This window comes from Ruditapes philippinarum, unplaced genomic scaffold (genome assembly GCF_026571515.1).
Source record: "Ruditapes philippinarum isolate M1 unplaced genomic scaffold, ASM2657151v2 ctg2510_1_1_1_1, whole genome shotgun sequence".
Classification (NCBI taxonomy): Eukaryota; Metazoa; Mollusca; class Bivalvia; order Venerida; family Veneridae; genus Ruditapes; species Ruditapes philippinarum.
This window is the reverse complement of record NW_026860579.1, coordinates 26,970-44,380: the sequence shown is the minus strand read 5'-3', so window position 1 is coordinate 44,380 and position 17,411 is coordinate 26,970. Positions and strand designations below refer to the sequence as shown.

At 32.4% G+C, this 17,411-nt stretch overlaps 1 protein-coding gene across 2 annotated transcripts in view; it reads right to left on the bottom strand.

Moving 5' to 3' along the window:
- Nucleotides 1-14,981, bottom strand: part of LOC132760671 (uncharacterized) — a 73,809-nt gene extending 58,828 nt beyond the window's left edge. Inside the window, exon 1 of one of the 2 annotated variants that reach the window (XM_060752702.1) lies at nucleotides 14,892-14,981. The gene's annotated coding sequence lies outside the window, so the exon portion shown is untranslated. The remainder of the gene's footprint in view (nucleotides 1-14,891) is intronic. The other variant, XM_060752703.1, reaches the window with a different exon arrangement.
- Between the last annotated feature and the right edge of the window lie 2,430 nt (nucleotides 14,982-17,411).

Genomic DNA, 17,411 nt, shown 5'->3' with positions numbered 1-17,411 from the left:
AAGGTAATTGAATTAAAAGCATATACCAAATATTAAAACATGTTTCAAATGAAGAATGCTACATTTTACATGGTTTTGAGAGGTAGGAGGGTTGTAGAATGGGTGAGGGGGGCCCGAGGGTAGTGACCAATCAACGCGCCGAACGCCTATGAGCGAAGGCGCGGGAAGAAATAAATAAATAAAACGTCGCCTATAGGAGGTGCGGAGCGAGATTTAAGAAATAAAACGGCGGGGTGTGGAGCAAAAACATCTTTATTGGCGGGGCGAAGTTTAATACTAGTAAATAAAACATCGCCCGCGTAAGCTTTAATTGTCGAAAACAGATAGATGATTATTGAAAAAAAAAGTGAAATACATGTATTTTTTTCTTATTTTTTCTTTTGATCAATAATTTTATATACCTTAGAGACAGTAGGCTGCGAAATAAAACAACCCAATTCGAAAATCCGCAGCGGAAGTAATATTCACATAAAGGCAAACATTATCTTATTATCAATGCATTGTGGTATTTTCTTTTTATTTGTTTATAGAATACACTTGCCATTGTGATTATTGTAAGTTTTTTTTATCTCGTTTGCCTAAAATATCCTATTGATATTTTTCCTTTTTTAAAAAAATCTATGACGTGATGTTAATGATTCAGCGGGTTTCAGAGGGAATTTCCCCCATAACGAAAGCGTAGATTATATTTCAGGACTAGATATTTATTTTTATGTGCGTTTTTTTTTTCAATAGCCGTCCATTTGGGGCCTTCTACTTGTTTTTAAAATATATTTGTTTATCGGAATTAAAATGATTACAACTTAGACCTACGTTTAACAAAAAAAGTAAACAATTAAAACGAAGAAAAAAACAAACATTTTTGTCTTATTTGCATGGTACAAACACATAACTGTTTAAATAAAAACCACAACAAAGATGATGATGATGTAATATAATGGTAATTTGACACGCTGGTAATGTTAGAGGATGATGATGATGTTATATAAAGGTAATGTAACATGCTGGTGATGTTAGAGGATGATGATGATGTAATATAATGGTAATGAAACATGCTGGTAATGTTAGAGGATGATGATGATGTAATATAAAGGTAATGTACCATGCTGGTAATGTTAGAGGATGATGATGATGTAATATAATGGTAATGTAACATGCTGGTGATGTTAGAGGATGATGATGATGTAATATAAAGGTAATGTACCATGCTGGTAATGTTAGAGGATGATGATGATGTAATATAAAGGTAATGTACCATGCTGGTAATGTTAGAGGATGATGATGATGTAATATAATGGTAATGAAACATGCTGGTAATGTTAGAGGATGATTTTTATGTAATATAATGGCTATTCAACATGCTGGTAATGTTAGAGGATGATGATGATGATGATGATGATGATAATGATGATGATGATGTAATATAATGGTAATATAACATGCTGGTAATGTAAGAAAATAATGATGATGTAATATAAAGGTAATATAACATGCTGGTAATGTTAGAGGATGATGATGGTGATGACGATGATGGTGATGATAATGGTGATGATGATGATGATGAGTAAGGAAGATCAAAGTAATGCAATGGAATGTAAAATAAAATGTGGTAAACAATATAAAGGTAATGCCAGATGATAGGATAACTCATTATGCTACAGGAAGAAGCAATATTTGAATCCGAACTTGTCTTCCATGTTATGTTTCCTTATGTTTGCTCGAGAAAATTTTAATAATGATTGTTATTTTCATTTTAAACATTTTAAAATTCAAGTACAAGATTAAAGAAAAGACTTTAGAAAAAATATGGACATTTTGTTATTAAAGCTATTCAAAACCCAGTGACATTTTTTTGCATCTATTTACATAAAATTGCCGGAAGTTTGTACTTAACGCAATCGAATTGTGAATAGTGACAAAAAGTTGCTGTTTTATTGATGGTTTAATTCACGTTTTATTTTCAAATTGTTATCCTAATATTGAGACAAAATGAACATGAAATGCTGATAATAAAGCTTAAAAATGATATAGCTCAAGTTACAAAGCCAACGTGACATCTGCTGGTTTAACAATAAAGTAATCAGATAAAGACAACAGTTGCGTGACTTAAAATCTGTAGGATATTATTTTCACGTTAGATGCGTTTTAAAGATAGCTAAATCTTAATTTCCTTCTAAGTATTGGCGGTTTTAAAACCGAGTGTCGCTCCCTTTTTTCTTCCTTTTTCTTTTTTTTTCTTTTTCGTGAGTAAACATAAACTTCCTTCAAATTCTCTTTCTTAAAGTACTTGAATACAAATGAGCAAGTATTTTGTCAGGGGTTCAATGTTACCTAAACAAGTAAATCAGCGCTGTTGGCTTAAAAATGAACTGCGGAATAACGTCATTATTGCGGTGATTTTGTTGTTATTGTTGTTGTTGTTGTTGATGTTGTTGTTGTTGTTGTTGTTGTTGTTGTTGTTTGAGTGCAGTAATTGTCTTTGAATTGAGAAAAATATTTTACAGAACCAGATACATAATACATTTATAAGGAAATTTACGGAAATCATGAATTAATACGTAGGCCACAAAAAAAAATGTTATCAACTCTATGAGTGATATACTCGGAGTTATATGGGTTTTATCTCACTGAATAAAAACACAGGCATTCCCTTATAAACAAGAACTTTTATTACGATTTGACAGAGTTTATGCTTATAAGTGAAAGCTGGTCCCGTGTTCACACTGATTTAAGATCAGGATCAAATTTAAAAATTCAAATATTCTCCATTGTTTATCCTCATAATTAAATTGATGAATCTGAGCTTGAAACAGTATGTTTATGAAATTTTAGAATAGATTTGTTGTTATTTTTGGAAGATATGGGTATTTAACAGTTGATCCAAATATTGATATTGATCTTAAAATTGATCCTTATTTTGATTCCAATATTTTTTTAAATTATTTTTTGTTATTCGTTGATTTTATCCCGAAATAAGTTGGATTCTTTGCAAATCAGCAATTTGTTTTCACATTTTGATTTTTAATTTTAGATGATATTTTTAATTCTAGCAAAATAACTGTAACTTTGCTTTAAAAAAAAATCAGGATCATTTGATCCTTATCCTGATCTTTTCTTTGTGAACACAGGGCTTGTGTTTTTATTTTGTAAGATAGAACCCATATTACTCAGAGTATTTCACTAATAGTGTTGCTAACATATCTTTGTCGATTTCTTTTCTTTTTCCAAATAACAACGCAAAATATTGACAAAATGAAATATACGCTTCATAGAAACAGTAACATCAGAATTGGTAGCTTAGTGGGGTTTTGATTACAGATGTTGCACGTTCGATTCTTAAGATAATAAACATATGTTTGATTATCATTTTGAAATATCATTATGATAAAGATAACAACGACGTTTAATTGAAACTAACAGGATTCACCATAATAGCATAATATAAAACCTTTCGATGAAATCGTCCATCGTTTCATTAGTCGCTGTATAGCCAACTGTATGGTAATGTAGAAGTTATTTTGAACAGTAAAATTCAAAATGTGTGTACATGAAATTTGCTGAAATGGTGTAAATACATGTCTGCGGGTGTTTTACAGAATGAATAGGAAAAAATGAATGGGCCAAAATAGAATCGTGTTGCGTTGTATATCTTTATACAAATAAAGAGATACTTAATGCATATTGTCGTCTGAACATGCTACGGACGCTGTAAAATATCCATTGATCTTTTATCGATGTTCTGTTTTCAGACCATATTATCAATATGCATTTGGCATGTTTAAATAAATACTGCAGATATTACATCGATTTAAGAAGGTTATTCTGGAAAATGTCTAGAACTTGATAGCTCATATTATTTTTTTCCTGAAAACTGCTCAGCGCTGATTGGAAAAGCGCGTGTCTTATCATTAAGAACTATTTGCGTTAAATTTGACGTCACGTTTCTATAATTACGTCATTTGACCACTGTGTTGGCAATGTCATGTCATGGCTATATTATACAAAAATCAGGCAACATATCATAAGATAATGTCGTGCTGAATGATCTTCAATGCTCGAAAATATCTTTGATGAACTTTTACAAATACACTGGTGTGGCAATAAAAGAGAGAAAAACGGAATCCGTAAATAACGCCCAAAATGACAAAATTAAAAATGCTGCATGCTCGGTATGAATTACTAATGGTTTTCACATTTTAAGTTTCTGTCTGTTTAGTGTCGGGATTACTCAAAGCGCACGATAAAAAGCGAAGAGACCTTTCTGCGGAGAGTTGAGCGAGAAAGTCACCACATCATCATTACAAACAAGACCAAATCCGGAGACAAACAATTTTTAAAAAAATTGCGACGTCACATAAATGTATGTATTGTGATGATTGGATGTTACAATATATCTGACAACTTTGATCAATGTCAGGACACTCACGGAAGATTATTTATTTATTAATAATCTATATAGAAAGCTTTACAATTTTGTAGTCTGGCAAAAGAATGGGACGTTTATGTTTATGTGTAATGGTATTATAAGTTAGATTTATAGATATGTATCACCATGATGTTCATGCAATGTTAATATACGACAATGCAGACAACACATCCTAATTTTTAATTTATGTATTTGTTGTTCTTTCCTCCTTACGATTATAATGAGATAAATGATGCATTTACGTTTGAGCATGACTAATAAGGAAATTATTTAATTTAGAAAAAAAATATATTTAAACAAATTTAAGTTAAATGAAGTTAAAATTTAAGTAAAAGGTAAAGGTTTGCTTAAAATGTATAATCATTTTGTAAAAATTGTGCTTATCAAAGAAATGTGTCACGAAAATTAGGTTTTGCGGGAAACACCATGTAAAAATACTGCGCATATATGCAGTGTGGCAATACCACGTGACATTGACGTCATTTTCGGCATCATTTCCAAGACAAATGTTGCTCGATTCGGAAAAAGAAAATAGCCGTAAATATTTTATTTCTGTACCAATTTCTTTGGGATATGCACCAGTCTACGGGGAAAAATATAAGCTTTCAACAGACTATTGGATCTTCGTCAGTTTATAAGCCGTTTTATCAAACACTTTGCATAACCTTGGAAGTTGCTTGTATTAGAGCGGGCTTCAGTTGCAAGCTATTTCGTTTTCTGGCGTTATCTGGTCTAAGTTATGATTAAAAAGTCAGGGGTGGTTGTCTCGAAAAATTCTCGTATCTTTAAGTTGTGACTAAACTTACGAGATTGCTAAGGTATAACTAAGATGTCCTTATTTCATTGTCTGGAAGGACACCTTAACGATCTCGTTTCTCAAACGTTATTTTACGACATCGTATATGCAAAAGGGGACTTTGTGTAGGTTAAACGCATGACCCACCTAATGCATTAACGCGACTTTGAAGAGGCTAGAACTACGGTTTCTACTGTAAAGAAACCGAGGGACGTGGGTTTCAAGCCCTAGATGAGGCAGATTTTTTTTTTGGATTTTTTTTTTCTTAAAATATTATTTTATGTCTCTCGTATCACTCTTGGTAAGAAAAAATAGTGTTTTTTTAATTATAAAATTTATTATCGGTATTTATTGGCTAAGTTATGCCAAATTTATTATCAAATACCTGATATTTTTAAAGTCTAATAAATCAATCACAACACGGTAAAAGTATTTTATATTTGACAAGACCAACCAATTTACATGTACGTTTTAGAAAATTTAGGCAATCTTTGTAAACAGGCCCTCATTTTGGTAAATTTTAGGAATATTTTGAACACGGCATTCCAAGTAGGAAAATGGTCTAACAAATATTTAAAATGTGTGAGGTAGGGTAACATTTTTATACATATTTCAAACATTTTGAGTAGAAACAATAAAAGCATAGCCTGGTTTTGACATTGATGCATTCAAAAAATGTCTGAGTCAAGAAAATTGAGGACAAATTTTTCTACAAATGAACTTCAGGTATTTGCAAGAGAGGAAAATGGATGTCAGCAATTTTTCTGAAATAATCACAAATAAAATGAAAACAAACAAAAAATGGGTCCAGATAATAGCAAAAGTAAACTCTGTTTCGACCTGCGAAAGAAGCTGCGCACAATAAGTAAGAAAGAAGTGGAGTGACGTGTGATAAATGGCCATTATCCATGAACAAACAAATAATTTTCTTATTAAATCCGTTAAATGAAGAAAACAGCAATTTACAACTGTTTTCAACGACGCGGGGTAACATACGCACGTAAAAAAGATGACGTCAAACGTTTTCAACGGGGCTGTGGAAAAAAGTAATTCAAAGTTTGATTGTCATCATTGCGGGTGTAATTTTTAGTGATATTTGAAGCAAGCAACCAAAAGCAACAATTACTTATTATGTAAACTATCAACTTTACTGAATTAGAAAATTAAAGGTATGCCAAAGGTTCGGCCAAAGCTACTTCAGTCATAGTGTGAGTGATGGCCCTGTGGGTGATATGGATTATATTTCACTAATATAACTCAGTTTTCACTAGTTAGCATTAAATAGATAGAGGATATTCAAGTTTTTTCTATAAATACAGGATTTATTTTTATCGAGTGGTATGGAAATAAATATTTCATGAGTGGCGGTAGCCACGAGTGAAATATGAAAATGTTCATACCATAAGATGCAAATAAATCCTGTATTTAATTGAAAAAACCTTGAATTTTCTGTTTATTAAATACATTTTTCTTTTTGATATTACAATTTGAAAGATTTAATCTTAAATTTTGTTTATTGGCTGAATTTAGAAAAAGTAGTCCGGCAATACACCAGTGAAAATACAGAAAATATGTTTCACTGTATTGAAAAATAATTTTTTTACAGTGAAAATACGGAAAATGAAAATACGCAGTTCGTAACACTGTCAGTCCAAAGAGTCTGTATCAAATGCATATTGAACTCAAGATAGCCTCATTTTTATTTTGCAAGTCCAAACAATACATATCAAATCCATATTGTACGCAAATAAACAAAGTTATGTCAAAACATTGATGGTGTGAAATGAAGATGTCATTGAAAATACTCTTGTTTTATTGCACTTATATTTGACGAGGCGCTAGAATTCAGTATTTAACACAACGTATAATAACCTCATATTATCAGTAAAATAAAAATCCATATCATGCACAGTATATCACTCACACTGGGACTAGATTGTACTGATAAGGGAGATCATTGCGTAGGAGATTGCTGAACTTGATTTGGCGAACAATTTAATTTTCGCGAATTTCCATAATAAGTGATTGTAAAATCCATATCATGCACAGTATATCACTCACACTGGGACTAGATTGTACTGATAAGGGGAGATCATTGCGTAGGAGATTGCTGAACTTGATTTGGCGAACAATTTAATTTTCGCGAATTTCCATAATAAGTGATTGTAGTGTTGTGTTCTGAATGGCACATTTCTCGATTCAAATGTCATTATTTCTTTGTTTAATAAAAGTTATAAATTACGCCGCGATTGTGACAATACATTTTAAATAACGTTTCTTTACGGAGCGTCCACGCAGCAAGTGAACGTCTGACGTTTTCTTTGAACGTGAGTCTGTTTCTGCGCGTCATGGGCTGTATAGTTAGTTTTTCGTGAATATGGACGTGAAAAAACATTGCAATTTTATTGGGATATATATAGCATATTCGCTCGAAATTAACAAATATGCTGTATTTATTATGTTCTTATAAATGAAATGAAATATTGATGCAATAAACTGCGTATTTTCAATTTCCGTATTTTCACTGTAAAAAAAATTATTTTTCACTACAGTGAAACATATTTTCTGTATTTTCACTGGTGTATTGCCGGACTACTTTTTCTAAATTCAGCCAATAAACAAAATTTAACAGTAAATCTTTCAAATTGTAATATCAAAAAGAAAAATGTATTTAATAAACAGAAAATTCAAGTTTTTTCAATTTAATACAGGATTTATTTACATCTTGTGGTATGAAAATTTTCATATTTCACTCGTGGCTACCGCCACTCATGAAATATTTATTTACATACCACTCGATGAAAATAAATCCTGTATTTATAGAAAAAACTTGAATATCCTCTATCTATTTAATGCTTACTAGTGAAAACTGAGTTATATTAGTGAAATATAATCCATATCACCCACAGGCCATCATTCACACTATGGTTGATGTAGCTTTGCCGAACCTTTGGCATACCTTTTAATTTTCTAATTCAGTAAAGTTGTTAGTTTACATACTAAGTAATTGTTGCTTTTGGTTTGCATATTTATCACTTCAAATATCAACTAAAAATTACACCGCAATGATGTCAATAAACTTGAATTACTTTTTTCCGCAGCCGTTGAACGTCTGACGTCATCTTTTTTTTATGTGCGTATGTTACCCCTGCGTCGTTGAAAACAGTTGTAAATTGCTGTTTTCTTCACTTTAACGGATTTAATAAGAAATTATTTGTTGTTCATGATAATGCCATATATCACACGTCACTCCACTTCTTTCTTACTTCTGTGCAGCTTCTTAACAGAATTTACTTTTGCTATTATCTGGACCCATTTTTGTTTGTTTTCTTTTTATTTGTGATTATTTCAGAAAAATTGCTGACATCCATTTTCCTCTCTTGCAAGTACCTGAAGATCATTTGTAGAAAAAATTGTCCTCTATTTTTGTTGACTCAGACATTTTTTGAAACTTATTTCAACTATGATATAAAATACTGCAAAAATATGTATGCATCAATGTCAAAACCAGGCTATGCTTTTATTGTTTCTACTCAAAATGTTTGAAATATGTATAAAAATGTTACCCTACCTCACACATTTTAAATATTTGTTAGACCATTTTCCTACTTGGAATGCCGTGTTCAAAATATCCCTAAAATTTACCAAAATGAGGGCCTGTTTACAAAGATTGCCTAAATTTTCTAAAAAAGTACATGTAAATTGGTTGGTCTTGTCAAATATAAAATACTTTTACCGTCTATTGTTTGATTTATTAGACTTTGAAAAATATCAGGTATTTGATAATAAATTTGGCATAACTTAGCCAATAAATACCGATAATAATTTTATAATTAAAATAAAACACTTTTTTCTTACCAAGAGTGATACGAGAGACATAAAAGTAATATTTTAAGAAAAAAAAAATCAAAAAAAAATCTGCCTCATCTGGGGCTTGAACCCACGTCCCTCGGTTTCTTTACAATAGACCGTAGTTCTAGCCTCTTCAAAGTCGAGTTAATGCATTAGGTGGGTCATGCGTTAACTACACAAAGTCACCTTTGCATATACGATGTCGTAAATAACGTTTGAGAAACGAGATCGTTAAGGTGTCCTTCCAGACAATGAAATAAGGACATCTTAGTTATACCTTAGCAATCTCGTAAGTTTAGTCACAACTTTAAGATACGAGAATTTTTCGAGACAACCACCCCAGGTTTACATCAACCGGGAGTACGGAAGGCAAACCTCTACCTAAATATGTTCATATTTTATTATGAATGACATAAATCTTACATTTTTCTTCAATTGTCAATTCTGGCACCAGTTCCAAGTCGAAAAAAAGGACTACAGTTTAAAGCAGATTTTAGAATCCGTTGCAAATGCAAAGCAACATGCCTACCGTTCTCTTTCTACAATTTAGTTTTTCATTGTTGATCTTTCACAGAGAGATTGTGAAAAAACTGATTGTTCCTTAAAGCAATTACACTTACTTGTATCGCAATAGGGCACTGTAACACCGCACTTTGGGGTCAAACGCACTTTGGGGTTCGACCCCAAAGTGCGTTACGTACTTTGGGGTCCGACCCCAGAGTGCGTTACGCACTTTGGGGTCCAATTTCGACCCAAAGTGCGTTAAACAGGTACATATGCATTTTTTAACATCAGGCAAACGACCGCACTTTTGGGTCATAGAAAATTAATGTTCAGTATGTTTTAAATAATATATTGTAGTCAACAAAAAACTCAAGGTATTAAATAGACGCAAAACATGTGCTCTGAATTATAGTAGAATCAATAGGGATTTAAATGTTCTTGATTAGTAAGTGAAGAACTTTCACCAAATAAATCACTAAATAAAGAATTTGTATCAATTATTTAGCTTGAAATATTTTTTTTCTCAAATTTTCCTATTATTTTAAAAGAAAGGACACCTTTCATTAACTCCATTGTTTTTAGCTTAATGCATTATTTTCCCGTTTTTTATTTACACATTTTATAGAAATATAGACAAAGGTATAAATTCTGGGTAATCTAAGTAAGACATTTCAGTAAAAAATGTGCTTGATAATATGTTGAAAGAGCCATTTATTTAGCTAAATGTGACATATAAGAAACTTGACTAGGTGTAGATGCGGTTTTAAGTAGTAGTCCGTACAGGCAGTACTAAAAATACCTGGGAAGGGCTTAATCTAATGTTGTAAGATCTTGTTGCCCAACCCATTTGCATTTTGATATATACTCATCATTTGTATGATATATTTGTAAACATGTATTAAATGCAATAAAATATGTTTAAACTAAACTAAACTAAACATTTTTTTTTAGTTTTGAATACATGCCTTTGTTTAGTTTTGCATACATATTCTTTTTTAGTTTGCATACATATTTTACTTTAGTTTTGCATACATATTTTATTTTAGTTTTTTGTACATATTTTATTTTTGTTGTTTCGTACATATGTTTACATGACGCCATTTGCAAAGTAGAGGTTACGATAATTACGCCATTTGTAAAACACCATTTTCAAACACTTCGCCATCTGTAAATTACAGTACCCCAATTGCAAATGCCATTTGCAAATACCAACTTTTTTATTTTTTGAGGCATCAAAAAAAAAATAACAACAATATATTTATAGTCCGCGGTAACGCAAAGAAAGGTTCTGTATATGGTCTCGATGTGATTAACATTTGACACAATGTGCCTTAATATCCTTCATGGGGTTTAGGAGATAAGGAGCGGACATGAAACCCAAGGCTCAATCCTCTGACCTGTAGGTGTGACCCCAACCTTGAGCCGGCACACCTGGCATTTATCTGGATGTGCTAAAGAATCGACCCAAGTTTCATAAAAATCCTTCCAAGCTTTAAGCATTTTTTTTCTAAATCAGTGGAATATAAGGACCTATTTAGATCTTTTATTGTGCATTATTGTAATACACCAGTCATTTGTAACCACCTCCCTTGCCCCCGGGGGAGTGCGGGTTAAAAAAGAATCGTGTTTTGATGTTTGCGCTGTTCCGGGGCATAAGGCAGGGATGTTATTTTCTGAGTATCCCCCGCAGGGCGAAGATTTTATTAGTGGTCGGCTTGGTTTAAAGTCAATTCATTTTTTTTTTTCATTTATTTATTCACTAAAATCATACGAACATGACAACATGAGGTAATAATACAATTACATGTACATAATAAATGAGGCTTCAGAAGTCAATGACCACCCCCCCCCCCCCCCGCTATTTCTCATAGGGTGGGGTTGAGTGGTGCATATTCATTGGAATAATAACTAATCACCAATTAACAGCCCTTTCCAAATAGACACTAATATAATAGTAGTATATAATAATTAAAAAACAATAATTATATAAAATACATATAATTTAAAAAATGGGCTGAAAAGGGTCGACCGAAACCCGACTTCCCCGGCCGAAAATGATTGGGCCGATTCCAAAAATGGGTCGAAATGTGACCAAACCACTGTGCTAGTTTTATACTCAAATATAGGCTGTTATGAGATATGAAGGCTGTTTTGATTGGTTTAAATATTTACGAAAAACAAAAATAAAATATGTACGAAAAACTGAAATAAAATATGAATGCAAAACTAAAAAAAAATTATGTATGCAAAACTGAAAAAATATGTATGCAAAACTAAAATAAAATATGTATGCAAAACTAAAAAAAAAGCCCCAAAAAACATGCAAATGTCAATTTTATGCCACCGTAATTTTGTTATATGAACACAACTTTTAGATATTTAAAGTGGTAAATCTAATAAAACTTTTATCACTTAAGCATCATAAAGTATTGGCCGCCATCTTGAACTCCACCTCAAATATTTCAATGTCGCAGATCGAAAATAAGACAGTACTCAGTATTTAAGCAGAACTCAGATGACACCTTTAGACCTCTGGAACCCAAAGTGCGTTGATATGTAGCATATTAACGCACTTTGGGGTCAATTTCTCGATTTTGACCCCAAAGTGCGTTGGACCCCAAAGTGCGGTGCGAAGTTTAACGCACTTTGGGGTCGAACCCCAAAGTGCGTTTGACCCCAAAGTGCGGTGTTACATTGTCAAATCACGTAGACTTAGCCCTGTCGGAAAATAATATTTTGGTTCCGTTTTGAAGATGTTTAAAGTATTGCTCATTTTATCCTAAGTAGTAAAATGTGTTTTATTCTATTTCACAATGGCGAAATTGATAAGAAAAATATGTGCTCTCAGTGAGAGAAAGAGTTATAATAAAAAACACACTTTTGTATGCTATGAAAGGGTTACACTTTAACGCGAGTGTTGTAAAGCTAAATGTATTTTTTCAGTTTATTTTTGTAAAGAGTAACTGACAAACACTGACACTCGTGAATGTGACGAATAGGTTCGTGGCGGAGCAACTAGACTATTTGGGTGTTTCGTATGGAATGACTTCACCTTTACTGAGGTTGTTTCTGTCAGCTTAAAAGTTTTTTGGGTTTTTTTGTGCCAATTATTTTGTCCTCAAAAGAGAGACTTTTAAAAGGTATACATTTTTTTCTGGAATTGTTGTATAATAAATTTCTATAGAGTTTGATAAACGAAATCACAATTTGAACTTGGAACTTTGCCGTGTAAATCTGATAGTATTGTTACTTAGTTGCATTACTTGTGATTCTCTATTTATAAAAAAGACCCAAAATAGCCATGAATAAGAACGAGAATGGACGCCATGTGGAGTAAACAAAGTAGAAAATAGTAAACAGATAAATGATTTTACAAACTAACAGCCATCGATCACAGTCAAATTTCTTGAAACAAAACATTCAAAAAGACGGAAATAACAATGATTATCAATAATTATATAAATATTTACATTAACATCTGTAATAGCAACATCGGCAAGATCTATGACTGGGGTACATATGCCACTGATGCGTCCATTGAATAATTGATAGCTAACATAAGCTTAGTAAAATTACGATTACATTTGAAGAGTATGTTCAATTTTTATCCTTCAACTGTCAAATGACTTACTTCTTTATTTACATATCAGATAATTCACTTATTTAGTATATGCGTCATGTTTATTATGTTTTAGATTTTAATGTGTGGTCCTTTTTTAAATCTTAAAATGCTACAAAAAGCCTGTTGAGGACATCTGCAGGTCATGCCGCGTGCAATAATCCATGCATTTACAGCCAATGACCACATCGATAAGAAATAGTCCCAAATAGCCCTATCGTTTTATTCAGTTGAAAGAGACATTATTGTGAAACAGTTCTACTCGATTTAAATGTTTTCAAACCATAAATATTCCGTTCCATTCCTCGCTTTACAATGTATATTGGTGAGCTCTCTGATAAAGATGAGTTGAGGGATATAATAAACTAAATTTGTCAGATATGCAGTTTATCAACAGGAATAAATGCAATTATAAAATAGATAGTGTTTAATAGTGTGTTTAATAGTGTTCTTAAGTGAACGAAGTTATATCCAGTTCACGAAAAACGGTTACCGTGGGTATGAAAACAGGATGTAAAAATATTTTTTATCAACGAGTGCCACAGTGTTAAAAAGCTGAATCTATCATACTAAAACATTGCTACAGGTTCTTTATATATATGTGGTTATACGTATAAATTACTCTTTACAAAAGAATAACCTTTGACTTTAAAATTGCCGCGTTGAGGCGTAACCCTTTTCACAGCATACAAATCGAAGTGATCCTGAATGTGCACGTAATTCATTGGACAGGCTAGCTAAGTCAATCCGAGCCTGCAACATTTTCAATTTTGCCGTTTTGGGCGATATTTAGGGTTTCTGTTTTCAATTCCACGTTTAGTATTGCTACATGACACAAATAGATTTTTCATAATCATTACCGTGAAAGAACAATGATTAAAGAGCAAATCAATTTCTTTACAAATGCAGACAACAATTTTACGACTTTTAAAATCACTTATAGCGCAGCGAGTAAAAATCATTTAAATATTCATTTGTGTTTATGTGAATCGTATAGTAAATAAAATGTTTTTCATGGTTAACATAATTATAGAAAGAGAACGGTAGGCATGTTGCTTTGCATTTGCAACGGATTTTAAAATCTGCTTTAAACTGTAGTCCTTTTTTTCGACTTGGAACTGGTGCCAGAATTGTCAATTGAAGAAAAATGTAAGATTTATGTCATTCATAATAAAAATATGAACATATTTTGGTAGAGTTTTGCCTTCCGTACTCCCGGTTGATGTAAACCTGACTTTTTAATCATGACGTAGACCAGATAACGCCAGAAAACGAAATAGCTTGCAACTGAAGCCCGCTCTAATACAAGCAACTTCCAAGGTTATGCAAAGTGTTTGATAAAACGGCTTATAAACTGACGAAGATCCAATATTCTGTTGAAAGCTTATATTTTTCCCCGTAGACTGGTGCATATCCCAAAGAAATTGGTACAGAAATAAAATATTTACGGCTATTTTCTTTTCCGAATCGAGCAACTTTTGTCTTGGAAATGATGCCGAAAATGACGTCAATGTCACGTGGTATTGCCACACTGATATGGTTAAAGTGATGTTTTTTTTAATGTAAAAGTAAGAGTATTTGCATAATCAAAATAAAAATTATAATCTTACATTTTCTTCAAATAAACCTTACTAAAATCATAGCATATTAAAACAGAAAAAAAGAAAATAAAATAAAATAAGATATTAATTTACCTCAAATGGTATCGAAGCGGACGTTTACATTATCATCTGCTCCTATATTTCCGTCTACACAAAGAGACCTTCTACAATAGAATGATCTCGTCCGCAATCAACGCGACTGTAACACGATAACGTTTACATTATTCGATCATACTATTTTGAGATGATAGGTTGTGCAAGTTATTCATTTTTTATATTTTGCATTTGTATTACAATATATGAGAATAAAAACGTGTAGGAATAGGTGCATCCGAGTAGCGTAGTGGTTTTTCGAGTTCAGCTATGTAATTATTCATATCTTTTTATATTTTTAGTGTCGTTTTAATTTCCAGAATATATTTTTTATAGTTTGTCACGTAAATTTTGATTTTCTCTTTTATAACCCTGGAATTAAATTATTGTTTCGCGCAATTCAAACCTATTGTTAACGGTTAAGCAAAATGGAATGTATTATTTTTTGACAGTCATTGAACAGATGGAAAAGTATCATTAATGTCATTCTATGTGAAATTCCGAATTTCATTCGCCACACTTTTAACGAGTTTAGTACATTTGTTAATATCTATTTTCTTCCATTGATATTTATTCGGTCATTTATCACTCTAATTATAGACTGTGTTGACTTTAACTCAGTCTGTTGAAAGCGAATCTTTGTAGAACTCAAAAAGTCTTTTTGTCTGCAATTCACAAGGAACTGAAATCCTGTTAGTGGAAAACCTGCAGATAAACACGAACATTTTAAATTTCTTTTGATTCCAGTTTTTTCCTTCTTTTTTGTTCCTGTTAATTTCTCTTTTTTTTGTTATTGTTGTTGGGTTGTGTTATTGTTTTCTTTGTGTGCTTTTTGTGTTTTGTTTTTGTTGTGTTATTCTTATTTATTTTTTGTCGTTGTTTTATTTGTTGCTGTTGTTTGCTTTGTTTTCTGTTATTTTGTATTTGTTGTTGGTGGTAGTGGTGGTGTTGGTGGTACTTGGTTGGTGGTGTGTGTGCGCGCGTGCGTACATGCGCGAGTACTTGTGTCATTTATTTATTTATTTATTCTAACTTTGATAACGACAAAAACGGCTTCACTTCACTTCACTTCACTTACCTTACCTTACCTTACATAATCGAACCTCACTTAACTTAACTTTACCTTACCTCACCTGACCTTTCATAACTATGTATTTTGTGTTTATTAATGATTTTTTTATCGGTTAAGAACCCCAAAGGAAACGACTGGTAGGGAGCGACCTTAGGTTCTTATTTGTTAAAATTTTACTTAATGATAACTTACTAAGTGCTAAACCTCATGAGATCCTGCTGGAAGGCCTCCGGCCTAAGTTCTCCATTGGACAATACGGCCCTGCCACAAAAAGCGGAAATAGATTGTATGAAGAAAAATTAACCAAGATCTCGCTTAAAGTGTGTGTGGGGGGGAGAGGGATGGAGTGTGGTTTTTAAGTTTATTTATACTTGGCGTCGGCTATGCCATATGTCTCAGACTATCGGCCTGAGTTGCGTCGCTGGTCGTAGAGCCGCAACGGAGGTCTTCTCAAGCCGTCTACTGTCATAGAGGTCTTCCCCTAGGACCAAAGTTTTTCGCATCGCAGAACGCAGGAAAACAATAGTAGAAATATACCTCTTCCGGGAGACAGCAGCATTTTTGAGCCACATTCTTCGCCGTTTGCTAGGTCATACAAGCAAAGTGACCTTACTAGGTTACCCGTCTGGTGTGACCTATGCACTCCAAGCGACGGGGACGTCGTGAAGGGATGTCAGAGTCGCTTAAGATCACCTTGTACAGGAATATTTAATCCCTTCATAGAAATTTCAAATGTTTTTGAATGACGTGTAAAATAAAATTCTAAGTAAAACAATTTATATGTGCTACATGCATGAATCTTATTGTATTTACTCCTCCGTTAGTGAGCAAAGCATACACGGTGAAAGTTGCTTCTAACTATTCGCACTGTTAATTATGTAATACATTGAAAAAAAAACAACAGAAAATCTTAACATAAAAGTTAAAAAACGATACAAATAGGTCATATATGATTGTCACTATTTATAATTGAAACAGACTGGCAAGGATATTAATGGCATCACTTACACAGTTTTGTGGCTTAAAATGGTATGTGCCTAATCTGCATGGAAACGTTTGTTCTTTGATGTAACGATTTGAGATTCCCCTTTCCAAGGTATACTTTAAGTCTAATATCCAGACTTGATATGTTAAATTCTTAACAATTAACAGCCTATTGTGAAAAAAGCGTGTAACACCAACTGGTTGAATTGTTGGTTTCATTAGTTAATTTGCACAATAAAAGGTATATTCAAACATGGAAAATGAATTTTAAGAGTCTGTTTGATTATACACCAAGTATTTCTCTAAATGCATAATCGTAGATTGTGTAACGATAGTAAGTGAAGAAGAATTAAATATAATTCAATTTATGCCTCTTGTAGACATCAACTGTGCAGGCAATTTTGTGTGATTCAAGAGAGACAACTGGTGACTATCTCCATGCAGATTTTGAAACATATTATTTG